Source organism: Clarias gariepinus, chromosome 28, assembly GCF_024256425.1.
Source record: "Clarias gariepinus isolate MV-2021 ecotype Netherlands chromosome 28, CGAR_prim_01v2, whole genome shotgun sequence".
Lineage (NCBI taxonomy): Eukaryota > Metazoa > Chordata > Actinopteri > Siluriformes > Clariidae > Clarias > Clarias gariepinus.
The window spans coordinates 16158983-16184523 of record NC_071127.1 but is presented as its reverse complement, the minus strand read 5'-3'; the positions used below and the strand labels follow the sequence as shown (position 1 = coordinate 16184523).

The 25541-nt window shown below is 44.1% G+C and overlaps 33 non-coding genes across 33 annotated transcripts; 17 read left to right on the top strand and 16 right to left on the bottom strand.

The window, feature by feature from the left end:
* Positions 1 to 78: 78 nt before the first annotated feature.
* trnae-cuc (transfer RNA glutamic acid (anticodon CUC)) lies at positions 79 to 150 on the bottom strand. Its single transcript has one exon. It is a non-coding gene; the product is annotated as a tRNA-Glu (tRNA).
* A 772-nt stretch (positions 151 to 922) lies between these two features.
* trnay-gua (transfer RNA tyrosine (anticodon GUA)) lies at positions 923 to 1011 on the top strand. The gene is given in 2 exon segments: positions 923 to 959; positions 976 to 1011. It is a non-coding gene; the product is annotated as a tRNA-Tyr (tRNA).
* Positions 1012 to 1096: 85 nt separating this feature from the next.
* On the bottom strand, positions 1097 to 1168 carry trnae-cuc (transfer RNA glutamic acid (anticodon CUC)). Its single transcript has one exon. It is a non-coding gene; the product is annotated as a tRNA-Glu (tRNA).
* Positions 1169 to 2114: 946 nt separating this feature from the next.
* Positions 2115 to 2186, bottom strand: trnae-cuc (transfer RNA glutamic acid (anticodon CUC)). The gene has a single exon. It is a non-coding gene; the product is annotated as a tRNA-Glu (tRNA).
* Positions 2187 to 2958: 772 nt separating this feature from the next.
* On the top strand, positions 2959 to 3047 carry trnay-gua (transfer RNA tyrosine (anticodon GUA)). Its single transcript is given in 2 exon segments — positions 2959 to 2995; positions 3012 to 3047. It is a non-coding gene; the product is annotated as a tRNA-Tyr (tRNA).
* A 788-nt stretch (positions 3048 to 3835) lies between these two features.
* Positions 3836 to 3924, top strand: trnay-gua (transfer RNA tyrosine (anticodon GUA)). Its single transcript is given in 2 exon segments — positions 3836 to 3872; positions 3889 to 3924. It is a non-coding gene; the product is annotated as a tRNA-Tyr (tRNA).
* A 788-nt stretch (positions 3925 to 4712) lies between these two features.
* trnay-gua (transfer RNA tyrosine (anticodon GUA)) lies at positions 4713 to 4801 on the top strand. The gene is given in 2 exon segments: positions 4713 to 4749; positions 4766 to 4801. It is a non-coding gene; the product is annotated as a tRNA-Tyr (tRNA).
* Positions 4802 to 4886: 85 nt separating this feature from the next.
* trnae-cuc (transfer RNA glutamic acid (anticodon CUC)) lies at positions 4887 to 4958 on the bottom strand. Its single transcript has one exon. It is a non-coding gene; the product is annotated as a tRNA-Glu (tRNA).
* A 772-nt stretch (positions 4959 to 5730) lies between these two features.
* Positions 5731 to 5819, top strand: trnay-gua (transfer RNA tyrosine (anticodon GUA)). The gene is given in 2 exon segments: positions 5731 to 5767; positions 5784 to 5819. It is a non-coding gene; the product is annotated as a tRNA-Tyr (tRNA).
* An 85-nt stretch (positions 5820 to 5904) lies between these two features.
* trnae-cuc (transfer RNA glutamic acid (anticodon CUC)) lies at positions 5905 to 5976 on the bottom strand. Its single transcript has one exon. It is a non-coding gene; the product is annotated as a tRNA-Glu (tRNA).
* Positions 5977 to 6922: 946 nt separating this feature from the next.
* trnae-cuc (transfer RNA glutamic acid (anticodon CUC)) lies at positions 6923 to 6994 on the bottom strand. The gene has a single exon. It is a non-coding gene; the product is annotated as a tRNA-Glu (tRNA).
* Positions 6995 to 7766: 772 nt separating this feature from the next.
* On the top strand, positions 7767 to 7855 carry trnay-gua (transfer RNA tyrosine (anticodon GUA)). The gene is given in 2 exon segments: positions 7767 to 7803; positions 7820 to 7855. It is a non-coding gene; the product is annotated as a tRNA-Tyr (tRNA).
* An 85-nt stretch (positions 7856 to 7940) lies between these two features.
* On the bottom strand, positions 7941 to 8012 carry trnae-cuc (transfer RNA glutamic acid (anticodon CUC)). Its single transcript has one exon. It is a non-coding gene; the product is annotated as a tRNA-Glu (tRNA).
* Positions 8013 to 8784: 772 nt separating this feature from the next.
* Positions 8785 to 8873, top strand: trnay-gua (transfer RNA tyrosine (anticodon GUA)). The gene is given in 2 exon segments: positions 8785 to 8821; positions 8838 to 8873. It is a non-coding gene; the product is annotated as a tRNA-Tyr (tRNA).
* Positions 8874 to 8958: 85 nt separating this feature from the next.
* On the bottom strand, positions 8959 to 9030 carry trnae-cuc (transfer RNA glutamic acid (anticodon CUC)). The gene has a single exon. It is a non-coding gene; the product is annotated as a tRNA-Glu (tRNA).
* Positions 9031 to 9802: 772 nt separating this feature from the next.
* trnay-gua (transfer RNA tyrosine (anticodon GUA)) lies at positions 9803 to 9891 on the top strand. The gene is given in 2 exon segments: positions 9803 to 9839; positions 9856 to 9891. It is a non-coding gene; the product is annotated as a tRNA-Tyr (tRNA).
* A 788-nt stretch (positions 9892 to 10679) lies between these two features.
* On the top strand, positions 10680 to 10768 carry trnay-gua (transfer RNA tyrosine (anticodon GUA)). The gene is given in 2 exon segments: positions 10680 to 10716; positions 10733 to 10768. It is a non-coding gene; the product is annotated as a tRNA-Tyr (tRNA).
* Positions 10769 to 11556: 788 nt separating this feature from the next.
* trnay-gua (transfer RNA tyrosine (anticodon GUA)) lies at positions 11557 to 11645 on the top strand. Its single transcript is given in 2 exon segments — positions 11557 to 11593; positions 11610 to 11645. It is a non-coding gene; the product is annotated as a tRNA-Tyr (tRNA).
* Positions 11646 to 11730: 85 nt separating this feature from the next.
* On the bottom strand, positions 11731 to 11802 carry trnae-cuc (transfer RNA glutamic acid (anticodon CUC)). The gene has a single exon. It is a non-coding gene; the product is annotated as a tRNA-Glu (tRNA).
* A 772-nt stretch (positions 11803 to 12574) lies between these two features.
* On the top strand, positions 12575 to 12663 carry trnay-gua (transfer RNA tyrosine (anticodon GUA)). Its single transcript is given in 2 exon segments — positions 12575 to 12611; positions 12628 to 12663. It is a non-coding gene; the product is annotated as a tRNA-Tyr (tRNA).
* Positions 12664 to 14328: 1665 nt separating this feature from the next.
* trnay-gua (transfer RNA tyrosine (anticodon GUA)) lies at positions 14329 to 14417 on the top strand. The gene is given in 2 exon segments: positions 14329 to 14365; positions 14382 to 14417. It is a non-coding gene; the product is annotated as a tRNA-Tyr (tRNA).
* Positions 14418 to 14502: 85 nt separating this feature from the next.
* trnae-cuc (transfer RNA glutamic acid (anticodon CUC)) lies at positions 14503 to 14574 on the bottom strand. Its single transcript has one exon. It is a non-coding gene; the product is annotated as a tRNA-Glu (tRNA).
* Positions 14575 to 16223: 1649 nt separating this feature from the next.
* trnay-gua (transfer RNA tyrosine (anticodon GUA)) lies at positions 16224 to 16312 on the top strand. The gene is given in 2 exon segments: positions 16224 to 16260; positions 16277 to 16312. It is a non-coding gene; the product is annotated as a tRNA-Tyr (tRNA).
* Positions 16313 to 16397: 85 nt separating this feature from the next.
* trnae-cuc (transfer RNA glutamic acid (anticodon CUC)) lies at positions 16398 to 16469 on the bottom strand. The gene has a single exon. It is a non-coding gene; the product is annotated as a tRNA-Glu (tRNA).
* A 1651-nt stretch (positions 16470 to 18120) lies between these two features.
* On the top strand, positions 18121 to 18209 carry trnay-gua (transfer RNA tyrosine (anticodon GUA)). The gene is given in 2 exon segments: positions 18121 to 18157; positions 18174 to 18209. It is a non-coding gene; the product is annotated as a tRNA-Tyr (tRNA).
* Positions 18210 to 18294: 85 nt separating this feature from the next.
* trnae-cuc (transfer RNA glutamic acid (anticodon CUC)) lies at positions 18295 to 18366 on the bottom strand. The gene has a single exon. It is a non-coding gene; the product is annotated as a tRNA-Glu (tRNA).
* A 1649-nt stretch (positions 18367 to 20015) lies between these two features.
* trnay-gua (transfer RNA tyrosine (anticodon GUA)) lies at positions 20016 to 20104 on the top strand. Its single transcript is given in 2 exon segments — positions 20016 to 20052; positions 20069 to 20104. It is a non-coding gene; the product is annotated as a tRNA-Tyr (tRNA).
* An 85-nt stretch (positions 20105 to 20189) lies between these two features.
* Positions 20190 to 20261, bottom strand: trnae-cuc (transfer RNA glutamic acid (anticodon CUC)). Its single transcript has one exon. It is a non-coding gene; the product is annotated as a tRNA-Glu (tRNA).
* Positions 20262 to 21910: 1649 nt separating this feature from the next.
* trnay-gua (transfer RNA tyrosine (anticodon GUA)) lies at positions 21911 to 21999 on the top strand. The gene is given in 2 exon segments: positions 21911 to 21947; positions 21964 to 21999. It is a non-coding gene; the product is annotated as a tRNA-Tyr (tRNA).
* An 85-nt stretch (positions 22000 to 22084) lies between these two features.
* Positions 22085 to 22156, bottom strand: trnae-cuc (transfer RNA glutamic acid (anticodon CUC)). The gene has a single exon. It is a non-coding gene; the product is annotated as a tRNA-Glu (tRNA).
* A 1649-nt stretch (positions 22157 to 23805) lies between these two features.
* trnay-gua (transfer RNA tyrosine (anticodon GUA)) lies at positions 23806 to 23894 on the top strand. Its single transcript is given in 2 exon segments — positions 23806 to 23842; positions 23859 to 23894. It is a non-coding gene; the product is annotated as a tRNA-Tyr (tRNA).
* Positions 23895 to 23979: 85 nt separating this feature from the next.
* trnae-cuc (transfer RNA glutamic acid (anticodon CUC)) lies at positions 23980 to 24051 on the bottom strand. The gene has a single exon. It is a non-coding gene; the product is annotated as a tRNA-Glu (tRNA).
* A 946-nt stretch (positions 24052 to 24997) lies between these two features.
* On the bottom strand, positions 24998 to 25069 carry trnae-cuc (transfer RNA glutamic acid (anticodon CUC)). Its single transcript has one exon. It is a non-coding gene; the product is annotated as a tRNA-Glu (tRNA).
* Positions 25070 to 25541: the final 472 nt, after the last annotated feature.

Genomic DNA, 25541 nt, shown 5'->3' with positions numbered 1-25541 from the left:
TTATGTAGAGCCAATGAGTGCTAGCCACCTTTCTGTTGGCTCTGAACTTCGAGATCCACCCGTCCAGAAAAACTTAACTTCCCTGACCGGGAATCGAACCCGGGCCGCGGCGGTGAGAGCGCCGAATCCTAGCCACTAGACCACCAGGGACTGAAGACAAAGAAAGTGCCTCCTCTGGTGGCTGGCTCTGGTACCTAGAAAAAAACGCTCTAGTGATGGCATAACGTATTTCTCAGTCGAATAAAACAATCTTGGGGCTCCTCCCCTAATGGTGGGCGTGTCAGGCCTGAATAAAGTGGGTGGGCTTTGCATGGAAACTAACAAAGAATGAATATGAATTCAAGCATTTGCACTTGCCTCCTCCTACTCAGTTTAATTTGAAGCTCATTTATTCTTCAGGGAATTAAATTTAAGCATTTGCACTTGCCTCCTTCTACTCACTTTAATTTAAAAACAGAAGTAACCAAGCTCAAGGACTGTTCTTCATGAGCTGTAGTTCTTGCTCATCTTCACTAAGCAGGCCAATAATTAGCCAAATATCAGCTGAAATGATTGCCCTCGACTGCTGCCTTGAGTGAGCGTTCCTGTCTCTGCTTTAACCTCTGTGAAGGCCAAGGCTTTTTTTTTATTTGACTCAATCTTATTTATTCTTCAGGGAATCAAACACAAAGACAAAAAGAGCATGACAAGGCATGGACAAAGCAGAAATGTTTCTCAGGGCAAAATGCCATGCTTTTCCCAACTGTTGAATTCATTCCTGCATTTTCCCTAAGAATTAAACAAAATGGGCAATGAAAGTTACTGCTCCGGAACACTCAGGATAATCCTTTACTGCTTTAAACCAAACTGGAAAAGACACAGAGAGTTGCAGCAGCAACTTTGGGCTTTTCGTTTTGGTTTGTTTACAGAGAAAGAAGCCTGACCTTCGATAGCTCAGTTGGTAGAGCGGAGGACTGTAGTCTACTGTCAATGGCCATCCTTAGGTCGCTGGTTCGAATCCGGCTCGAAGGATCTCTCTTTATGTAGAGCCAATGAGTGCTAGCCACCTTTCTGTTGGCTCTGAACTTCGAGATCCACCCGTCCAGAAAAACTTAACTTCCCTGACCGGGAATCGAACCCGGGCCGCGGCGGTGAGAGCGCCGAATCCTAGCCACTAGACCACCAGGGACTGAAGACAGAGAAAGTGCCTCCTCTGGTGGCTGGCTCTGGTACCTAGAAAAAAACGCTCTAGTGATGGCATAACGTATTTCTCAGTCGAATAAAACAATCTTGGGGCTCCTCCCCTAATGGTGGGCGTGTCAGGCCTGAATAAAGTGGGTGGGCTTTGCATGGAAACTAACAAAGAATGAATATGAATTCAAGCATTTGCACTTGCCTCCTCCTACTCAGTTTAATTTGAAGCTCATTTATTCTTCAGGGAATTAAATTTAAGCATTTGCACTTGCCTCCTTCTACTCACTTTAATTTAAAAACAGAAGTAACCAAGCTCAAGGACTGTTCTTCATGAGCTGTAGTTCTTGCTCATCTTCACTAAGCAGGCCAATAATTAGCCAAATATCAGCTGAAATGATTGCCCTCGACTGCTGCCTTGAGTGAGCGTTCCTGTCTCTGCTTTAACCTCTGTGAAGGCCAAGGCTTTTTTTTTATTTGACTCAATCTTATTTATTCTTCAGGGAATCAAACACAAAGACAAAAAGAGCATGACAAGGCATGGACAAAGCAGAAATGTTTCTCAGGGCAAAATGCCATGCTTTTCCCAACTGTTGAATTCATTCCTGCATTTTCCCTAAGAATTAAACAAAATGGGCAATGAAAGTTACTGCTCCGGAACACTCAGGATAATCCTTTACTGCTTTAAACCAAACTGGAAAAGACACAGAGAGTTGCAGCAGCAACTTTGGGCTTTTCGTTTTGGTTTGTTTACAGAGAAAGAAGCCTGACCTTCGATAGCTCAGTTGGTAAAGCGGAGGACTGTAGTCTACTGTCAATGGCCATCCTTAGGTCGCTGGTTCGAATCCGGCTCGAAGGATCTCTCTTTATGTAGAGCCAATGAGTGCTAGCCACCTTTCTGTTGGCTCTGAACTTCGAGATCCACCCGTCCAGAAAAACTTAACTTCCCTGACCGGGAATCGAACCCGGGCCGCGGCGGTGAGAGCGCCGAATCCTAGCCACTAGACCACCAGGGACTGAAGACAAAGAAAGTGCCTCCTCTGGTGGCTGGCTCTGGTACCTAGAAAAAAACGCTCTAGTGATGGCATAACGTATTTCTCAGTCGAATAAAACAATCTTGGGGCTCCTCCCCTAATGGTGGGCGTGTCAGGCCTGAATAAAGTGGGTGGGCTTTGCATGGAAACTAACAAAGAATGAATATGAATTCAAGCATTTGCACTTGCCTCCTCCTACTCAGTTTAATTTGAAGCTCATTTATTCTTCAGGGAATTAAATTTAAGCATTTGCACTTGCCTCCTTCTACTCACTTTAATTTAAAAACAGAAGTAACCAAGCTCAAGGACTGTTCTTCATGAGCTGTAGTTCTTGCTCATCTTCACTAAGCAGGCCAATAATTAGCCAAATATCAGCTGAAATGATTGCCCTCGACTGCTGCCTTGAGTGAGCGTTCCTGTTTCTGCTTTAACCTCTGTGAAGGCCAAGGCTTTTTTTTTATTTCACTCAATCTTATTTATTCTTCAGGGAATCAAACACAAAGACAAAAAGAGCATGACAAGGCATGGACAAAGCAGAAATGTTTCTCATGGAAAAATGCCATGCTTTTCCCAACTGTTGAATTCATTCCTGCATTTTCCCTAAGAATTAAACAAAATGGGCAATGAAAGTTACTGCTCCGGAACACTCAGGATAATCCTTTACTGCTTTAAACCAAACTGGAAAAGACACAGAGAGTTGCAGCAGCAACTTTGGGCTTTTCGTTTTGGTTTGTTTACAGAGAAAGATGCCTGACCTTCGATAGCTCAGTTGGTAGAGCGGAGGACTGTAGTCTACTGTCAATGGCCATCCTTAGGTCGCTGGTTCGAATCCGGCTCGAAGGATCTCTCTTTATGTAGAGCCAATGAGTGCTAGCCACCTTTCTGGCGGCGGTGAGAGCGCCGAATCCTAGCCACTAGACCACCAGGGACTGAAGACAAAGAAAGTGCCTCCTCTGGTGGCTGGCTCTGGTACCTAGAAAAAAACGCTCTAGTGATGGCATAACGTATTTCTCAGTCGAATAAAACAATCTTGGGGCTCCTCCCCTAATGGTGGGCGTTTCATGCCTGAATAAAGTGGGTGGGCTTTGCATGGAAACAAACAAAGAATGAATATGAATTCAAGCATTTGCACTTGCCTCCTCCTACTCAGTTTAATTTAAAAACAGAAGTAACCAAGCTCAAGGACTGTTCTTCATGAGCTGTAGTTCTTGCTCATCTTCACTAAGCAGGCCAATAATTAGCCAAATATCAGCTGAAATGATAGCCCTCGACTGCTGCCTTGAGTGAGCGTTCCTGTTTCTGCTTTAACCTCTGTGAAGGCCAAGGCTTTTTTTTTATTTGACTCAATCTTATTTATTCTTCAGGGAATCAAACACAAAGACAAAAAGAGCATGACAAGGCATGGACAAAGCAGAAATGTTTCTCAGGGCAAAATGCCATACTTTTCCCAACTGTTGAATTCATTCCTGCATTTTCCCTAAGAATTAAACAAAATGGGCAATGAAAGTTACTGCTCCGGAACACTCAGGATAATCCTTTACTGCTTTAAACCAAACTGGAAAAGACACAGAGAGTTGCAGCAGCAACTTTGGGCTTTTCGTTTTGGTTTGTTTACAGAGAAAGAAGCCTGACCTTCGATAGCTCAGTTGGTAGAGCGGAGGACTGTAGTCTACTGTCAATGGCCATCCTTAGGTCGCTGGTTCGAATCCGGCTCGAAGGATCTCTCTTTATGTAGATCCAATGAGTGCTAGCCACCTTTCTGGCGGCGGTGAGAGCGCCGAATCCTAGCCACTAGACCACCAGGGACTGAAGACAAAGAAAGTGCCTCCTCTGGTGGCTGGCTCTGGTACCTAGAAAAAAACGCTCTAGTGATGGCATAACGTATTTCTCAGTCGAATAAAACAATCTTGGGGCTCCTCCCCTAATGGTGGGCGTTTCATGCCTGAATAAAGTGGGTGGGCTTTGCATGGAAACAAACAAAGAATGAATATGAATTCAAGCATTTGCACTTGCCTCCTCCTACTCAGTTTAATTTAAAAACAGAAGTAACCAAGCTCAAGGACTGTTCTTCATGAGCTGTAGTTCTTGCTCATCTTCACTAAGCAGGCCAATAATTAGCCAAATATCAGCTGAAATGATTGCCCTCGACTGCTGCCTTGAGTGAGCGTTCCTGTTTCTGCTTTAACCTCTGTGAAGGCCAAGGCTTTTTTTTTATTTGACTCAATCTTATTTATTCTTCAGGGAATCAAACACAAAGACAAAAAGAGCATGACAAGGCATGGACAAAGCAGAAATGTTTCTCAGGGCAAAATGCCATACTTTTCCCAACTGTTGAATTCATTCCTGCATTTTCCCTAAGAATTAAACAAAATGGGCAATGAAAGTTACTGCTCCGGAACACTCAGGATAATCCTTTACTGCTTTAAACCAAACTGGAAAAGACACAGAGAGTTGCAGCAGCAACTTTGGGCTTTTCGTTTTGGTTTGTTTACAGAGAAAGAAGCCTGACCTTCGATAGCTCAGTTGGTAGAGCGGAGGACTGTAGTCTACTGTCAATGGCCATCCTTAGGTCGCTGGTTCGAATCCGGCTCGAAGGATCTCTCTTTATGTAGAGCCAATGAGTGCTAGCCACCTTTCTGTTGGCTCTGAACTTCGAGATCCACCCGTCCAGAAAAACTTAACTTCCCTGACCGGGAATCGAACCCGGGCCGCGGCGGTGAGAGCGCCGAATCCTAGCCACTAGACCACCAGGGACTGAAGACAAAGAAAGTGCCTCCTCTGGTGGCTGGCTCTGGTACCTAGAAAAAAACGCTCTAGTGATGGCATAACGTATTTCTCAGTCGAATAAAACAATCTTGGGGCTCCTCCCCTAATGGTGGGCGTGTCAGGCCTGAATAAAGTGGGTGGGCTTTGCATGGAAACTAACAAAGAATGAATATGAATTCAAGCATTTGCACTTGCCTCCTCCTACTCAGTTTAATTTGAAGCTCATTTATTCTTCAGGGAATTAAATTTAAGCATTTGCACTTGCCTCCTTCTACTCACTTTAATTTAAAAACAGAAGTAACCAAGCTCAAGGACTGTTCTTCATGAGCTGTAGTTCTTGCTCATCTTCACTAAGCAGGCCAATAATTAGCCAAATATCAGCTGAAATGATTGCCCTCGACTGCTGCCTTGAGTGAGCGTTCCTGTCTCTGCTTTAACCTCTGTGAAGGCCAAGGCTTTTTTTTTATTTGACTCAATCTTATTTATTCTTCAGGGAATCAAACACAAAGACAAAAAGAGCATGACAAGGCATGGACAAAGCAGAAATGTTTCTCAGGGCAAAATGCCATGCTTTTCCCAACTGTTGAATTCATTCCTGCATTTTCCCTAAGAATTAAACAAAATGGGCAATGAAAGTTACTGCTCCGGAACACTCAGGATAATCCTTTACTGCTTTAAACCAAACTGGAAAAGACACAGAGAGTTGCAGCAGCAACTTTGGGCTTTTCGTTTTGGTTTGTTTACAGAGAAAGAAGCCTGACCTTCGATAGCTCAGTTGGTAGAGCGGAGGACTGTAGTCTACTGTCAATGGCCATCCTTAGGTCGCTGGTTCGAATCCGGCTCGAAGGATCTCTCTTTATGTAGAGCCAATGAGTGCTAGCCACCTTTCTGTTGGCTCTGAACTTCGAGATCCACCCGTCCAGAAAAACTTAACTTCCCTGACCGGGAATCGAACCCGGGCCGCGGCGGTGAGAGCGCCGAATCCTAGCCACTAGACCACCAGGGACTGAAGACAGAGAAAGTGCCTCCTCTGGTGGCTGGCTCTGGTACCTAGAAAAAAACGCTCTAGTGATGGCATAACGTATTTCTCAGTCGAATAAAACAATCTTGGGGCTCCTCCCCTAATGGTGGGCGTGTCAGGCCTGAATAAAGTGGGTGGGCTTTGCATGGAAACTAACAAAGAATGAATATGAATTCAAGCATTTGCACTTGCCTCCTCCTACTCAGTTTAATTTGAAGCTCATTTATTCTTCAGGGAATTAAATTTAAGCATTTGCACTTGCCTCCTTCTACTCACTTTAATTTAAAAACAGAAGTAACCAAGCTCAAGGACTGTTCTTCATGAGCTGTAGTTCTTGCTCATCTTCACTAAGCAGGCCAATAATTAGCCAAATATCAGCTGAAATGATTGCCCTCGACTGCTGCCTTGAGTGAGCGTTCCTGTCTCTGCTTTAACCTCTGTGAAGGCCAAGGCTTTTTTTTTATTTGACTCAATCTTATTTATTCTTCAGGGAATCAAACACAAAGACAAAAAGAGCATGACAAGGCATGGACAAAGCAGAAATGTTTCTCAGGGCAAAATGCCATGCTTTTCCCAACTGTTGAATTCATTCCTGCATTTTCCCTAAGAATTAAACAAAATGGGCAATGAAAGTTACTGCTCCGGAACACTCAGGATAATCCTTTACTGCTTTAAACCAAACTGGAAAAGACACAGAGAGTTGCAGCAGCAACTTTGGGCTTTTCGTTTTGGTTTGTTTACAGAGAAAGAAGCCTGACCTTCGATAGCTCAGTTGGTAAAGCGGAGGACTGTAGTCTACTGTCAATGGCCATCCTTAGGTCGCTGGTTCGAATCCGGCTCGAAGGATCTCTCTTTATGTAGAGCCAATGAGTGCTAGCCACCTTTCTGTTGGCTCTGAACTTCGAGATCCACCCGTCCAGAAAAACTTAACTTCCCTGACCGGGAATCGAACCCGGGCCGCGGCGGTGAGAGCGCCGAATCCTAGCCACTAGACCACCAGGGACTGAAGACAAAGAAAGTGCCTCCTCTGGTGGCTGGCTCTGGTACCTAGAAAAAAACGCTCTAGTGATGGCATAACGTATTTCTCAGTCGAATAAAACAATCTTGGGGCTCCTCCCCTAATGGTGGGCGTGTCAGGCCTGAATAAAGTGGGTGGGCTTTGCATGGAAACTAACAAAGAATGAATATGAATTCAAGCATTTGCACTTGCCTCCTCCTACTCAGTTTAATTTGAAGCTCATTTATTCTTCAGGGAATTAAATTTAAGCATTTGCACTTGCCTCCTTCTACTCACTTTAATTTAAAAACAGAAGTAACCAAGCTCAAGGACTGTTCTTCATGAGCTGTAGTTCTTGCTCATCTTCACTAAGCAGGCCAATAATTAGCCAAATATCAGCTGAAATGATTGCCCTCGACTGCTGCCTTGAGTGAGCGTTCCTGTTTCTGCTTTAACCTCTGTGAAGGCCAAGGCTTTTTTTTTATTTCACTCAATCTTATTTATTCTTCAGGGAATCAAACACAAAGACAAAAAGAGCATGACAAGGCATGGACAAAGCAGAAATGTTTCTCATGGAAAAATGCCATGCTTTTCCCAACTGTTGAATTCATTCCTGCATTTTCCCTAAGAATTAAACAAAATGGGCAATGAAAGTTACTGCTCCGGAACACTCAGGATAATCCTTTACTGCTATAAACCAAACTGGAAAAGACACAGAGAGTTGCAGCAGCAACTTTGGGTTTTTCGTTTTGGTTTGTTTACAGAGAAAGAAGCCTGACCTTCGATAGCTCAGTTGGTAGAGCGGAGGACTGTAGTCTACTGTCAATGGCCATCCTTAGGTCGCTGGTTCGAATCCGGCTCGAAGGATCTCTCTTTATGTAGAGCCAATGAGTGCTAGCCACCTTTCTGTTGGCTCTGAACTTCGAGATCCACCCGTCCAGAAAAACTTAACTTCCCTGACCGGGAATCGAACCCGGGCCGCGGCGGTGAGAGCGCCGAATCCTAGCCACTAGACCACCAGGGACTGAAGACAGAGAAAGTGCCTCCTCTGGTGGCTGGCTCTGGTACCTAGAAAAAAACGCTCTAGTGATGGCATAACGTATTTCTCAGTCGAATAAAACAATCTTGGGGCTCCTCCCCTAATGGTGGGCGTGTCAGGCCTGAATAAAGTGGGTGGGCTTTGCATGGAAACTAACAAAGAATGAATATGAATTCAAGCATTTGCACTTGCCTCCTCCTACTCAGTTTAATTTGAAGCTCATTTATTCTTCAGGGAATTAAATTTAAGCATTTGCACTTGCCTCCTTCTACTCACTTTAATTTAAAAACAGAAGTAACCAAGCTCAAGGACTGTTCTTCATGAGCTGTAGTTCTTGCTCATCTTCACTAAGCAGGCCAATAATTAGCCAAATATCAGCTGAAATGATTGCCCTCGACTGCTGCCTTGAGTGAGCGTTCCTGTCTCTGCTTTAACCTCTGTGAAGGCCAAGGCTTTTTTTTTATTTCACTCAATCTTATTTATTCTTCAGGTAATCAAACACAAAGACAAAAAGAGCATGACAAGGCATGGACAAAGCAGAAATGTTTCTCAGGGCAAAATGCCATGCTTTTCCCAACTGTTGAATTCATTCCTGCATTTTCCCTAAGAATTAAACAAAATGGGCAATGAAAGTTACTGCTCCGGAACACTCAGGATAATCCTTTACTGCTTTAAACCAAACTGGAAAAGACACAGAGAGTTGCAGCAGCAACTTTGGGTTTTTCGTTTTGGTTTGTTTACAGAGAAAGATGCCTGACCTTCGATAGCTCAGTTGGTAGAGCGGAGGACTGTAGTCTACTGTCAATGGCCATCCTTAGGTCGCTGGTTCGAATCCGGCTCGAAGGATCTCTCTTTATGTAGAGCCAATGAGTGCTAGCCACCTTTCTGTTGGCTCTGAACTTCGAGATCCACCCGTCCAGAAAAACTTAACTTCCCTGACCGGGAATCGAACCCGGGCCGCGGCGGTGAGAGCGCCGAATACTAGCCACTAGACCACCAGGGACTGAAGACAAAGAAAGTGCCTCCTCTGGTGGCTGGCTCTGGTACCTAGAAAAAAACGCTCTAGTGATGGCATAACGTATTTCTCAGTCGAATAAAACAATCTTGGGGCTCCTCCCCTAATGGTGGGCGTGTCAGGCCTGAATAAAGTGGGTGGGCTTTGCATGGAAACTAACAAAGAATGAATATGAATTCAAGCATTTGCACTTGCCTCCTCCTACTCAGTTTAATTTGAAGCTCATTTATTCTTCAGGGAATTAAATTTAAGCATTTGCACTTGCCTCCTTCTACTCACTTTAATTTAAAAACAGAAGTAACCAAGCTCAAGGACTGTTCTTCATGAGCTGTAGTTCTTGCTCATCTTCACTAAGCAGGCCAATAATTAGCCAAATATCAGCTGAAATGATTGCCCTCGACTGCTGCCTTGAGTGAGCGTTCCTGTTTCTGCTTTAACCTCTGTGAAGGCCAAGGCTTTTTTTTTATTTCACTCAATCTTATTTATTCTTCAGGGAATCAAACACAAAGACAAAAAGAGCATGACAAGGCATGGACAAAGCAGAAATGTTTCTCATGGAAAAATGCCATGCTTTTCCCAACTGTTGAATTCATTCCTGCATTTTCCCTAAGAATTAAACAAAATGGGCAATGAAAGTTACTGCTCCGGAACACTCAGGATAATCCTTTACTGCTATAAACCAAACTGGAAAAGACACAGAGAGTTGCAGCAGCAACTTTGGGTTTTTCGTTTTGGTTTGTTTACAGAGAAAGATGCCTGACCTTCGATAGCTCAGTTGGTAGAGCGGAGGACTGTAGTCTACTGTCAATGGCCATCCTTAGGTCGCTGGTTCGAATCCGGCTCGAAGGATCTCTCTTTATGTAGATCCAATGAGTGCTAGCCACCTTTCTGGCGGCGGTGAGAGCGCCGAATCCTAGCCACTAGACCACCAGGGACTGAAGACAAAGAAAGTGCCTCCTCTGGTGGCTGGCTCTGGTACCTAGAAAAAAACGCTCTAGTGATGGCATAACGTATTTCTCAGTCGAATAAAACAATCTTGGGGCTCCTCCCCTAATGGTGGGCGTTTCATGCCTGAATAAAGTGGGTGGGCTTTGCATGGAAACAAACAAAGAATGAATATGAATTCAAGCATTTGCACTTGCCTCCTCCTACTCAGTTTAATTTAAAAACAGAAGTAACCAAGCTCAAGGACTGTTCTTCATGAGCTGTAGTTCTTGCTCATCTTCACTAAGCAGGCCAATAATTAGCCAAATATCAGCTGAAATGATAGCCCTCGACTGCTGCCTTGAGTGAGCGTTCCTGTTTCTGCTTTAACCTCTGTGAAGGCCAAGGCTTTTTTTTTATTTGACTCAATCTTATTTATTCTTCAGGGAATCAAACACAAAGACAAAAAGAGCATGACAAGGCATGGACAAAGCAGAAATGTTTCTCAGGGCAAAATGCCATACTTTTCCCAACTGTTGAATTCATTCCTGCATTTTCCCTAAGAATTAAACAAAATGGGCAATGAAAGTTACTGCTCCGGAACACTCAGGATAATCCTTTACTGCTTTAAACCAAACTGGAAAAGACACAGAGAGTTGCAGCAGCAACTTTGGGCTTTTCGTTTTGGTTTGTTTACAGAGAAAGAAGCCTGACCTTCGATAGCTCAGTTGGTAGAGCGGAGGACTGTAGTCTACTGTCAATGGCCATCCTTAGGTCGCTGGTTCGAATCCGGCTCGAAGGATCTCTCTTTATGTAGATCCAATGAGTGCTAGCCACCTTTCTGGCGGCGGTGAGAGCGCCGAATCCTAGCCACTAGACCACCAGGGACTGAAGACAAAGAAAGTGCCTCCTCTGGTGGCTGGCTCTGGTACCTAGAAAAAAACGCTCTAGTGATGGCATAACGTATTTCTCAGTCGAATAAAACAATCTTGGGGCTCCTCCCCTAATGGTGGGCGTTTCATGCCTGAATAAAGTGGGTGGGCTTTGCATGGAAACAAACAAAGAATGAATATGAATTCAAGCATTTGCACTTGCCTCCTCCTACTCAGTTTAATTTAAAAACAGAAGTAACCAAGCTCAAGGACTGTTCTTCATGAGCTGTAGTTCTTGCTCATCTTCACTAAGCAGGCCAATAATTAGCCAAATATCAGCTGAAATGATTGCCCTCGACTGCTGCCTTGAGTGAGCGTTCCTGTTTCTGCTTTAACCTCTGTGAAGGCCAAGGCTTTTTTTTTATTTGACTCAATCTTATTTATTCTTCAGGGAATCAAACACAAAGACAAAAAGAGCATGACAAGGCATGGACAAAGCAGAAATGTTTCTCAGGGCAAAATGCCATACTTTTCCCAACTGTTGAATTCATTCCTGCATTTTCCCTAAGAATTAAACAAAATGGGCAATGAAAGTTACTGCTCCGGAACACTCAGGATAATCCTTTACTGCTTTAAACCAAACTGGAAAAGACACAGAGAGTTGCAGCAGCAACTTTGGGCTTTTCGTTTTGGTTTGTTTACAGAGAAAGAAGCCTGACCTTCGATAGCTCAGTTGGTAGAGCGGAGGACTGTAGTCTACTGTCAATGGCCATCCTTAGGTCGCTGGTTCGAATCCGGCTCGAAGGATCTCTCTTTATGTAGAGCCAATGAGTGCTAGCCACCTTTCTGTTGGCTCTGAACTTCGAGATCCACCCGTCCAGAAAAACTTAACTTCCCTGACCGGGAATCGAACCCGGGCCGCGGCGGTGAGAGCGCCGAATCCTAGCCACTAGACCACCAGGGACTGAAGACAAAGAAAGTGCCTCCTCTGGTGGCTGGCTCTGGTACCTAGAAAAAAACGCTCTAGTGATGGCATAACGTATTTCTCAGTCGAATAAAACAATCTTGGGGCTCCTCCCCTAATGGTGGGCGTGTCAGGCCTGAATAAAGTGGGTGGGCTTTGCATGGAAACTAACAAAGAATGAATATGAATTCAAGCATTTGCACTTGCCTCCTCCTACTCAGTTTAATTTGAAGCTCATTTATTCTTCAGGGAATTAAATTTAAGCATTTGCACTTGCCTCCTTCTACTCACTTTAATTTAAAAACAGAAGTAACCAAGCTCAAGGACTGTTCTTCATGAGCTGTAGTTCTTGCTCATCTTCACTAAGCAGGCCAATAATTAGCCAAATATCAGCTGAAATGATTGCCCTCGACTGCTGCCTTGAGTGAGCGTTCCTGTTTCTGCTTTAACCTCTGTGAAGGCCAAGGCTTTTTTTTTATTTCACTCAATCTTATTTATTCTTCAGGGAATCAAACACAAAGACAAAAAGAGCATGACAAGGCATGGACAAAGCAGAAATGTTTCTCATGGAAAAATGCCATGCTTTTCCCAACTGTTGAATTCATTCCTGCATTTTCCCTAAGAATTAAACAAAATGGGCAATGAAAGTTACTGCTCCGGAACACTCAGGATAATCCTTTACTGCTATAAACCAAACTGGAAAAGACACAGAGAGTTGCAGCAGCAACTTTGGGTTTTTCGTTTTGGTTTGTTTACAGAGAAAGATGCCTGACCTTCGATAGCTCAGTTGGTAGAGCGGAGGACTGTAGTCTACTGTCAATGGCCATCCTTAGGTCGCTGGTTCGAATCCGGCTCGAAGGATCTCTCTTTATGTAGATCCAATGAGTGCTAGCCACCTTTCTGGCGGCGGTGAGAGCGCCGAATCCTAGCCACTAGACCACCAGGGACTGAAGACAAAGAAAGTGCCTCCTCTGGTGGCTGGCTCTGGTACCTAGAAAAAAACGCTCTAGTGATGGCATAACGTATTTCTCAGTCGAATAAAACAATCTTGGGGCTCCTCCCCTAATGGTGGGCGTTTCATGCCTGAATAAAGTGGGTGGGCTTTGCATGGAAACAAACAAAGAATGAATATGAATTCAAGCATTTGCACTTGCCTCCTTCTACTCACTTTAATTTAAAAACAGAAGTAACCAAGCTCAAGGACTGTTCTTCATGAGCTGTAGTTCTTGCTCATCTTCACTAAGCAGGCCAATAATTAGCCAAATATCAGCTGAAATGATTGCCCTCAACTGCTGCCTTGAGTGAGCGTTCCTGTTTCTGCTTTAACCTCTGTGAAGGCCAAGGCTTTTTTTTTATTTGACTCAATCTTATTTATTCTTCAGGGAATCAAACACAAAGACAAAAAGAGCATGACAAGGCATGGACAAAGCAGAAATGTTTCTCATGGAAAAATGCCATGCTTTTCCCAACTGTTGAATTCATTCCTGCATTTTCCCTAAGAATTAAACAAAATGGGCAATGAAAGTTACTGCTCCGGAACACTCAGGATAATCCTTTACTGCTATAAACCAAACTGGAAAAGACACAGAGAGTTGCAGCAGCAACTTTGGGCTTTTCGTTTTGGTTTGTTTACAGAGAAAGATGCCTGACCTTCGATAGCTCAGTTGGTAGAGCGGAGGACTGTAGTCTACTGTCAATGGCCATCCTTAGGTCGCTGGTTCGAATCTGGCTCGAAGGATCTCTCTTTATGTAGATCCAATGAGTGCTAGCCACCTTTCTGGCGGCGGTGAGAGCGCCGAATCCTAGCCACTAGACCACCAGGGACTGAAGACAAAGAAAGTGCCTCCTCTGGTGGCTGGCTCTGGTACCTAGAAAAAAACGCTCTAGTGATGGCATAACGTATTTCTCAGTCGAATAAAACAATCCTGGGGCTCCTCCCCTAATGGTGGGCGTTTCATGCCTGAATAAAGTGGGTGGGCTTTGCATGGAAACAAACAAAGAATGAATATGAATTCAAGCATTTGCACTTGCCTCCTCCTACTTAGTTTAATTTAAAAACAGAAGTAACCAAGCTCAAGGACTGTTCTTCATGAGCTGTAGTTCTCGCTCATCTTCACTAAGCAGGCCAATAATTAGCCAAATATCAGCTGAAATGATTGCCCTCGACTGCTGCCTTGAGTGAGCGTTCCTGTTTCTGCTTTAACCTCTGTGAAGGCCAAGGCTTTTTTTTTATTTGACTCAATCTTATTTATTCTTCAGGGAATCAAACACAAAGACAAAAAGAGCATGACAAGGCATGGACAAAGCAGAAATGTTTCTCAGGGCAAAATGCCATACTTTTCCCAACTGTTGAATTAATTCCTGCATTTTCCCTAAGAATTAAACAAAATGGGCAATGAAAGTTACTGCTCCGGAACACTCAGGATAATCCTTTACTGCTTTAAACCAAACTGGAACAGACACAGAGAGTTGCAGCAGCAACTTTGGGCTTTTCGTTTTGGTTTGTTTACAGAGAAAGAAGCCTGACCTTCGATAGCTCAGTTGGTAGAGCGGAGGACTGTAGTCTACTGTCAATGGCCATCCTTAGGTCGCTGGTTCGAATCCGGCTCGAAGGATCTCTCTTTATGTAGAGCCAATGAGTGCTAGCCACCTTTCTGTTGGCTCTGAACTTCGAGATCCACCCGTCCAGAAAAACTTAACTTCCCTGACCGGGAATCGAACCCGGGCCGCGGCGGTGAGAGCGCCGAATCCTAGCCACTAGACCACCAGGGACTGAAGACAGAGAAAGTGCCTCCTCTGGTGGCTGGCTCTGGTACCTAGAAAAAAACGCTCTAGTGATGGCATAACGTATTTCTCAGTCGAATAAAACAATCTTGGGGCTCCTCCCCTAATGGTGGGCGTGTCAGGCCTGAATAAAGTGGGTGGGCTTTGCATGGAAACTAACAAAGAATGAATATGAATTCAAGCATTTGCACTTGCCTCCTCCTACTCAGTTTAATTTGAAGCTCATTTATTCTTCAGGGAATTAAATTTAAGCATTTGCACTTGCCTCCTTCTACTCACTTTAATTTAAAAACAGAAGTAACCAAGCTCAAGGACTGTTCTTCATGAGCTGTAGTTCTTGCTCATCTTCACTAAGCAGGCCAATAATTAGCCAAATATCAGCTGAAATGATTGCCCTCGACTGCTGCCTTGAGTGAGCGTTCCTGTTTCTGCTTTAACCTCTGTGAAGGCCAAGGCTTTTTTTTTATTTGACTCAATCTTATTTATTCTTCAGGGAATCAAACACAAAGACAAAAAGAGCATGACAAGGCATGGACAAAGCAGAAATGTTTCTCATGGAAAAATGCCATGCTTTTCCCAACTGTTGAATTCATTCCTGCATTTTCCCTAAGAATTAAACAAAATGGGCAATGTAAGTTACTGCTCCGGAACACTCAGGATAATCCTTTACTGCTATAAACCAAACTGGAAAAGACACAGAGAGTTGCAGCAGCAACTTTGGGCTTTTCGTTTTGGTTTGTTTACAGAGAAAGATGCCTGACCTTCGATAGCTCAGTTGGTAGAGCGGAGGACTGTAGTCTACTGTCAATGGCCATCCTTAGGTCGCTGGTTCGAATCCGGCTCAAAGGATCTCTCTTTATGTAGATCCAATGAGTGCTAGCCACCTTTCTGGCGGCGGTGAGAGCGCCGAATCCTAGCCACTAGACCACCAGGGACTGAAGACAAAGAAAGTGCCTCCTCTGGTGGCTGGCTCTGGTACCTAGAAAAAAACGCTCTAGTGATGGCATAACGTATTTCTCAGTCGAATAAAACAATCCTGGGGCTCCTCCCCTAATGGTGGGCGTTTCATGCCTGAATAAAGTGGGTGGGCTTTGCATGGAAACAAACAAAGAATGAATATGAATTCAAGCATTTGCACTTGCCTCCTCCTACTCAGTTTAATTTAAAAACAGAAGTAACCAAGCTCAAGGACTGTTCTTCATGAGCTGTAGTTCTTGCTCATCTTCACTAAGCAGGCCAATAATTAGCCAAATATCAGCTGAAATGATTGCCCTCGACTGCTGCCTTGAGTGAGCGTTCCTGTTTCTGCTTTAACCTCTGTGAAGGCCAAGGCTTTTTTTTTATTTGACTCAATCTTATTTATTCTTCAGGGAATCAAACACAAAGACAAAAAGAGCATGACAAGGCATGGACAAAGCAGAAATGTTTCTCAGGGCAAAATGCCATACTTTTCCCAACTGTTGAATTCATTCCTGCATTTTCCCTAAGAATTAAACAAAATGGGCAATGAAAGTTACTGCTCCGGAACACTCAGGATAATCCTTTACTGCTTTAAACCAAACTGGAACAGACACAGAGAGTTGCAGCAGCAACTTTGGGCTTTTCGTTTTGGTTTGTTTACAGAGAAAGAAGCCTGACCTTCGATAGCTCAGTTGGTAGAGCGGAGGACTGTAGTCTACTGTCAATGGCCATCCTTAGGTCGCTGGTTCGAATCCGGCTCGAAGGATCTCTCTTTATGTAGAGCCAATGAGTGCTAGCCACCTTTCTGTTGGCTCTGAACTTCGAGATCCACCCGTCCAGAAAAACTTAACTTCCCTGACCGGGAATCGAACCCGGGCCGCGGCGGTGAGAGCGCCGAATCCTAGCCACTAGACCACCAGGGACTGAAGACAAAGAAAGTGCCTCCTCTGGTGGCTGGCTCTGGTGGCTGGCTCTGGTACCTAGAAAAAAACGCTCTAGTGATGGCATAACGTATTTCTCAGTCGAATAAAACAATCTTGGGGCTCCTCCCCTAATGGTGGGCGTGTCAGGCCTGAATAAAGTGGGTGGGCTTTGCATGGAAACTAACAAAGAATGAATATGAATTCAAGCATTTGCACTTGCCTCCTCCTACTCAGTTTAATTTGAAGCTCATTTATTCTTCAGGGAATTAAATTTAAGCATTTGCACTTGCCTCCTTCTACTCACTTTAATTTAAAAACAGAAGTAACCAAGCTCAAGGACTGTTCTTCATGAGCTGTAGTTCTTGCTCATCTTCACTAAGCAGGCCAATAATTAGCCAAATATCAGCTGAAATGATTGCCCTCGACTGCTGCCTTGAGTGAGCGTTCCTGTTTCTGCTTTAACCTCTGTGAAGGCCAAGGCTTTTTTTTTATTTGACTCAATCTTATTTATTCTTCAGGGAATCAAACACAAAGACAAAAAGAGCATGACAAGGCATGGACAAAGCAGAAATGTTTCTCATGGAAAAATGCCATGCTTTTCCCAACTGTTGAATTCATTCCTGCATTCTCCCTAAGAATTAAACAAAATGGGCAATGAAAGTTACTGCTCCGGAACACTCAGGATAATCCTTTACTGCTATAAACCAAACTGGAAAAGACACAGAGAGTTGCAGCAGCAACTTTGGGCTTTTCGTTTTGGTTTGTTTACAGAGAAAGATGCCTGACCTTCGATAGCTCAGTTGGTAGAGCGGAGGACTGTAGTCTACTGTCAATGGCCATCCTTAGGTCGCTGGCTCGAAGGATCTCTCTTTATGTAGATCCAATGAGTGCTAGCCACCTTTCTGGCGGAGGTGAGAGCGCCGAATCCTAGCCACTAGACCACCAGGGACTGAAGACAAAGAAAGTGCCTCCTCTGGTGGCTGGCTCTGGTACCTAGAAAAAAACGCTCTAGTGATGGCATAACGTATTTCTCAGTCGAATAAAACAATCTTGGGGCTCCTCCCCTAATGGTGGGCGTTTCATGCCTGAATAAAGTGGGTGGGCTTTGCATGGAAACAAACAAAGAATGAATATGAATTCAAGCATTTGCACTTGCCTCCTCCTACTCAGTTTAATTTAAAAACAGAAGTAACCAAGCTCAAGGACTGTTCTTCATGAGCTGTAGTTCTTGCTCATCTTCACTAAGCAGGCCAATAATTAGCCAAATATCAGCTGAAATGATTGCCCTCGACTGCTGCCTTGAGTGAGCGTTCCTGTCTCTGCTTTAACCTCTGTGAAGGCCAAGGCTTTTTTTTTATTTGACTCAATCTTATTTATTCTTCAGGGAATCAAACACAAAGACAAAAAGAGCATGACAAGGCATGGACAAAGCAGAAATGTTTCTCAGGGCAAAATGCCATGCTTTTCCCAACTGTTGAATTCATTCCTGCATTTTCCCTAAGAATTAAACAAAATGGGCAATGAAAGTTACTGCTCCGGAACACTCAGGATAATCCTTTACTGCTTTAAACCAAACTGGAAAAGACACAGAGAGTTGCAGCAGCAACTTTGGGCTTTTCGTTTTGGTTTGTTTACAGAGAAAGAAGCCTGACCTTCGATAGCTCAGTTGGTAGAGCGGAGGACTGTAGTCTACTGTCAATGGCCATCCTTAGGTCGCTGGTTCGAATCCGGCTCGAAGGATCTCTCTTTATGTAGAGCCAATGAGTGCTAGCCACCTTTCTGTTGGCTCTGAACTTCGTGATCCACCCGTCCAGAAAAACTTAACTTCCCTGACCGGGAATCGAACCCGGGCCGCGGCGGTGAGAGCGCCGAATCCTAGCCACTAGACCACCAGGGACTGAAGACAAAGAAAGTGCCTCCTCTGGTGGCTGGCTCTGGTACCTAGAAAAAAACGCTCTAGTGATGGCATAACGTATTTCTCAGTCGAATAAAACAATCTTGGGGCTCCTCCCCTAATGGTGGGCGTGTCAGGCCTGAATAAAGTGGGTGGGCTTTGCATGGAAACTAACAAAGAATGAATATGAATTCAAGCATTTGCACTTGCCTCCTCCTACTCAGTTTAATTTGAAGCTCATTTATTCTTCAGGGAATTAAATTTAAGCATTTGCACTTGCCTCCTTCTACTCACTTTAATTTAAAAACAGAAGTAACCAAGCTCAAGGACTGTTCTTCATGAGCTGTAGTTCTTGCTCATCTTCACTAAGCAGGCCAATAATTAGCCAAATATCAGCTGAAATGATTGCCCTCGACTGCTGCCTTGAGTGAGCGTTCCTGTTTCTGCTTTAACCTCTGTGAAGGCCAAGGCTTTTTTTTTATTTGACTCAATCTTATTTATTCTTCAGGGAATCAAACACAAAGACAAAAAGAGCATGACAAGGCATGGACAAAGCAGAAATGTTTCTCATGGAAAAATGCCATGCTTTTCCCAACTGTTGAATTCATTCCTGCATTCTCCCTAAGAATTAAACAAAATGGGCAATGAAAGTTACTGCTCCGGAACACTCAGGATAATCCTTTACTGCTATAAACCAAACTGGAAAAGACACAGAGAGTTGCAGCAGCAACTTTGGGCTTTTCGTTTTGGTTTGTTTACAGAGAAAGATGCCTGACCTTCGATAGCTCAGTTGGTAGAGCGGAGGACTGTAGTCTACTGTCAATGGCCATCCTTAGGTCGCTGGTTCGAATCCGGCTCAAAGGATCTCTCTTTATGTAGATCCAATGAGTGCTAGCCACCTTTCTGGCGGCGGTGAGAGCGCCGAATCCTAGCCACTAGACCACCAGGGACTGAAGACAAAGAAAGTGCCTCCTCTGGTGGCTGGCTCTGGTACCTAGAAAAAAACGCTCTAGTGATGGCATAACGTATTTCTCAGTCGAATAAAACAATCCTGGGGCTCCTCCCCTAATGGTGGGCGTTTCATGCCTGAATAAAGTGGGTGGGCTTTGCATGGAAACAAACAAAGAATGAATATGAATTCAAGCATTTGCACTTGCCTCCTCCTACTCAGTTTAATTTAAAAACAGAAGTAACCAAGCTCAAGGACTGTTCTTCATGAGCTGTAGTTCTTGCTCATCTTCACTAAGCAGGCCAATAATTAGCCAAATATCAGCTGAAATGATTGCCCTCGACTGCTGCCTTGAGTGAGCGTTCCTGTCTCTGCTTTAACCTCTGTGAAGGCCAAGGCTTTTTTTTTATTTGACTCAATCTTATTTATTCTTCAGGGAATCAAACACAAAGACAAAAAGAGCATGACAAGGCATGGACAAAGCAGAAATGTTTCTCAGGGCAAAATGCCATGCTTTTCCCAACTGTTGAATTCATTCCTGCATTTTCCCTAAGAATTAAACAAAATGGGCAATGAAAGTTACTGCTCCGGAACACTCAGGATAATCCTTTACTGCTTTAAACCAAACTGGAAAAGACACAGAGAGTTGCAGCAGCAACTTTGGGCTTTTCGTTTTGGTTTGTTTACAGAGAAAGAAGCCTGACCTTCGATAGCTCAGTTGGTAGAGCGGAGGACTGTAGTCTACTGTCAATGGCCATCCTTAGGTCGCTGGTTCGAATCCGGCTCGAAGGATCTCTCTTTATGTAGAGCCAATGAGTGCTAGCCACCTTTCTGTTGGCTCTGAACTTCGTGATCCACCCGTCCAGAAAAACTTAACTTCCCTGACCGGGAATCGAACCCGGGCCGCGGCGGTGAGAGCGCCGAATCCTAGCCACTAGACCACCAGGGACTGAAGACAAAGAAAGTGCCTCCTCTGGTGGCTGGCTCTGGTACCTAGAAAAAAACGCTCTAGTGATGGCATAACGTATTTCTCAGTCGAATAAAACAATCTTGGGGCTCCTCCCCTAATGGTGGGCGTGTCAGGCCTGAATAAAGTGGGTGGGCTTTGCATGGAAACTAACAAAGAATGAATATGAATTCAAGCATTTGCACTTGCCTCCTCCTACTCAGTTTAATTTGAAGCTCATTTATTCTTCAGGGAATTAAATTTAAGCATTTGCACTTGCCTCCTTCTACTCACTTTAATTTAAAAACAGAAGTAACCAAGCTCAAGGACTGTTCTTCATGAGCTGTAGTTCTTGCTCATCTTCACTAAGCAGGCCAATAATTAGCCAAATATCAGCTGAAATGATTGCCCTCGACTGCTGCCTTGAGTGAGCGTTCCTGTTTCTGCTTTAACCTCTGTGAAGGCCAAGGCTTTTTTTTTATTTGACTCAATCTTATTTATTCTTCAGGGAATCAAACACAAAGACAAAAAGAGCATGACAAGGCATGGACAAAGCAGAAATGTTTCTCATGGAAAAATGCCATGCTTTTCCCAACTGTTGAATTCATTCCTGCATTCTCCCTAAGAATTAAACAAAATGGGCAATGAAAGTTACTGCTCCGGAACACTCAGGATAATCCTTTACTGCTATAAACCAAACTGGAAAAGACACAGAGAGTTGCAGCAGCAACTTTGGGCTTTTCGTTTTGGTTTGTTTACAGAGAAAGATGCCTGACCTTCGATAGCTCAGTTGGTAGAGCGGAGGACTGTAGTCTACTGTCAATGGCCATCCTTAGGTCGCTGGTTCGAATCCGGCTCAAAGGATCTCTCTTTATGTAGATCCAATGAGTGCTAGCCACCTTTCTGGCGGCGGTGAGAGCGCCGAATCCTAGCCACTAGACCACCAGGGACTGAAGACAAAGAAAGTGCCTCCTCTGGTGGCTGGCTCTGGTACCTAGAAAAAAACGCTCTAGTGATGGCATAACGTATTTCTCAGTCGAATAAAACAATCCTGGGGCTCCTCCCCTAATGGTGGGCGTTTCATGCCTGAATAAAGTGGGTGGGCTTTGCATGGAAACAAACAAAGAATGAATATGAATTCAAGCATTTGCACTTGCCTCCTCCTACTCAGTTTAATTTAAAAACAGAAGTAACCAAGCTCAAGGACTGTTCTTCATGAGCTGTAGTTCTTGCTCATCTTCACTAAGCAGGCCAATAATTAGCCAAATATCAGCTGAAATGATTGCCCTCGACTGCTGCCTTGAGTGAGCGTTCCTGTTTCTGCTTTAACCTCTGTGAAGGCCAAGGCTTTTTTTTTATTTGACTCAATCTTATTTATTCTTCAGGGAATCAAACACAAAGACAAAAAGAGCATGACAAGGCATGGACAAAGCAGAAATGTTTCTCAGGGCAAAATGCCATACTTTTCCCAACTGTTGAATTCATTCCTGCATTTTCCCTAAGAATTAAACAAAATGGGCAATGAAAGTTACTGCTCCGGAACACTCAGGATAATCCTTTACTGCTTTAAACCAAACTGGAACAGACACAGAGAGTTGCAGCAGCAACTTTGGGCTTTTCGTTTTGGTTTGTTTACAGAGAAAGAAGCCTGACCTTCGATAGCTCAGTTGGTAGAGCGGAGGACTGTAGTCTACTGTCAATGGCCATCCTTAGGTCGCTGGTTCGAATCCGGCTCGAAGGATCTCTCTTTATGTAGAGCCAATGAGTGCTAGCCACCTTTCTGTTGGCTCTGAACTTCGAGATCCACCCGTCCAGAAAAACTTAACTTCCCTGACCGGGAATCGAACCCGGGCCGCGGCGGTGAGAGCGCCGAATCCTAGCCACTAGACCACCAGGGACTGAAGACAGAGAAAGTGCCTCCTCTGGTGGCTGGCTCTGGTACCTAGAAAAAAACGCTCTAGTGATGGCATAACGTATTTCTCAGTCGAATAAAACAATCTTGGGGCTCCTCCCCTAATGGTGGGCGTGTCAGGCCTGAATAAAGTGGGTGGGCTTTGCATGGAAACTAACAAAGAATGAATATGAATTCAAGCATTTGCACTTGCCTCCTCCTACTCAGTTTAATTTGAAGCTCATTTATTCTTCAGGGAATTAAATTTAAGCATTTGCACTTGCCTCCTTCTACTCACTTTAATTTAAAAACAGAAGTAACCAAGCTCAAGGACTGTTCTTCATGAGCTGTAGTTCTTGCTCATCTTCACTAAGCAGGCCAATAATTAGCCAAATATCAGCTGAAATGATTGCCCTCAACTGCTGCCTTGAGTGAGCGTTCCTGTTTCTGCTTTAACCTCTGTGAAGGCCAAGGCTTTTTTTTTATTTGACTCAATCTTATTTATTCTTCAGGGAATCAAACACAAAGACAAAAAGAGCATGACAAGGCATGGACAAAGCAGAAATGTTTCTCATGGAAAAATGCCATGCTTTTCCCAACTGTTGAATTCATTCCTGCATTTTCCCTAAGAATTAAACAAAATGGGCAATGTAAGTTACTGCTCCGGAACACTCAGGATAATCCTTTACTGCTATAAACCAAACTGGAAAAGACACAGAGAGTTGCAGCAGCAACTTTGGGCTTTTCGTTTTGGTTTGTTTACAGAGAAAGATGCCTGACCTTCGATAGCTCAGTTGGTAGAGCGGAGGACTGTAGTCTACTGTCAATGGCCATCCTTAGGTCGCTGGTTCGAATCCGGCTCAAAGGATCTCTCTTTATGTAGATCCAATGAGTGCTAGCCACCTTTCTGGCGGCGGTGAGAGCGCCGAATCCTAGCCACTAGACCACCAGGGACTGAAGACAAAGAAAGTGCCTCCTCTGGTGGCTGGCTCTGGTACCTAGAAAAAAACGCTCTAGTGATGGCATAACGTATTTCTCAGTCGAATAAAACAATCCTGGGGCTCCTCCCCTAATGGTGGGCGTTTCATGCCTGAATAAAGTGGGTGGGCTTTGCATGGAAACAAACAAAGAATGAATATGAATTCAAGCATTTGCACTTGCCTCCTCCTACTCAGTTTAATTTAAAAACAGAAGTAACCAAGCTCAAGGACTGTTCTTCATGAGCTGTAGTTCTTGCTCATCTTCACTAAGCAGGCCAATAATTAGCCAAATATCAGCTGAAATGATTGCCCTCGACTGCTGCCTTGAGTGAGCGTTCCTGTTTCTGCTTTAACCTCTGTGAAGGCCAAGGCTTTTTTTTTATTTGACTCAATCTTATTTATTCTTCAGGGAATCAAACACAAAGACAAAAAGAGCATGACAAGGCATGGACAAAGCAGAAATGTTTCTCAGGGCAAAATGCCATACTTTTCCCAACTGTTGAATTCATTCCTGCATTTTCCCTAAGAATTAAACAAAATGGGCAATGAAAGTTACTGCTCCGGAACACTCAGGATAATCCCTTACTGCTTTAAACCAAACTGGAACAGACACAGAGAGTTGCAGCAGCAACTTTGGGCTTTTCGTTTTGGTTTGTTTACAGAGAAAGAAGCCTGACCTTCGATAGCTCAGTTGGTAGAGCGGAGGACTGTAGTCTACTGTCAATGGCCATCCTTAGGTCGCTGGTTCGAATCCGGCTCGAAGGATCTCTCTTTATGTAGAGCCAATGAGTGCTAGCCACCTTTCTGTTGGCTCTGAACTTCGAGATCCACCCGTCCAGAAAAACTTAACTTCCCTGACCGGGAATCGAACCCGGGCCGCGGCGGTGAGAGCGCCGAATCCTAGCCACTAGACCACCAGGGACTGAAGACAGAGAAAGTGCCTCCTCTGGTGGCTGGCTCTGGTACCTAGAAAAAAACGCTCTAGTGATGGCATAACGTATTTCTCAGTCGAATAAAACAATCTTGGGGCTCCTCCCCTAATGGTGGGCGTGTCAGGCCTGAATAAAGTGGGTGGGCTTTGCATGGAAACTAACAAAGAATGAATATGAATTCAAGCATTTGCACTTGCCTCCTCCTACTCAGTTTAATTTGAAGCTCATTTATTCTTCAGGGAATTAAATTTAAGCATTTGCACTTGCCTCCTTCTACTCACTTTAATTTAAAAACAGAAGTAACCAAGCTCAAGGACTGTTCTTCATGAGCTGTAGTTCTTGCTCATCTTCACTAAGCAGGCCAATAATTAGCCAAATATCAGCTGAAATGATTGCCCTCAACTGCTGCCTTGAGTGAGCGTTCCTGTCTCTGCTTTAACCTCTGTGAAGGCCAAGGCTTTTTTTTTATTTGACTCAATCTTATTTATTCTTCAGGGAATCAAACACAAAGACAAAAAGAGCATGACAAGGCATGGACAAAGCAGAAATGTTTCTCAGGGCAAAATGCCATGCTTTTCCCAACTGTTGAATTCATTCCTGCATTTTCCCTAAGAATTAAACAAAATGGGCAATGAAAGTTACTGCTCCGGAACACTCAGGATAATCCTTTACTGCTTTAAACCAAACTGGAAAAGACACAGAGAGTTGCAGCAGCAACTTTGGGCTTTTCGTTTTGGTTTGTTTACAGAGAAAGAAGCCTGACCTTCGATAGCTCAGTTGGTAGAGCGGAGGACTGTAGTCTACTGTCAATGGGCATCCTTAGGTCGTTGGTTCGAATCCGGCTCGAAGGATCTCTCTTTATGTAGAGCCAATGAGTGCTAGCCACCTTTCTGTTGGCTCTGAACTTCGAGATCCACCCGTCCAGAAAAACTTAACTTCCCTGACCGGGAATCGAACCCGGGCCGCGGCGGTGAGAGCGCCGAATCCTAGCCACTAGACCACCAGGGACTGAAGACAAAGAAAGTGCCTCCTCTGGTGGCTGGCTCTGGTGGCTGGCTCTGGTACCTAGAAAAAAACGCTCTAGTGATGGCATAACGTATTTCTCAGTCGAATAAAACAATCTTGGGGCTCCTCCCCTAATGGTGGGCGTGTCAGGCCTGAATAAAGTGGGTGGGCTTTGCATGGAAACTAACAAAGAATGAATATGAATTCAAGCATTTGCACTTGCCTCCTCCTACTCAGTTTAATTTGAAGCTCATTTATTCTTCAGGGAATTAAATTTAAGCATTTGCACTTGCCTCCTTCTACTCACTTTAATTTAAAAACAGAAGTAACCAAGCTCAAGGACTGTTCTTCATGAGCTGTAGTTCTTGCTCATCTTCACTAAGCAGGCCAATAATTAGCCAAATATCAGCTGAAATGATTGCCCTCGACTGCTGCCTTGAGTGAGCGTTCCTGTTTCTGCTTTAACCTCTGTGAA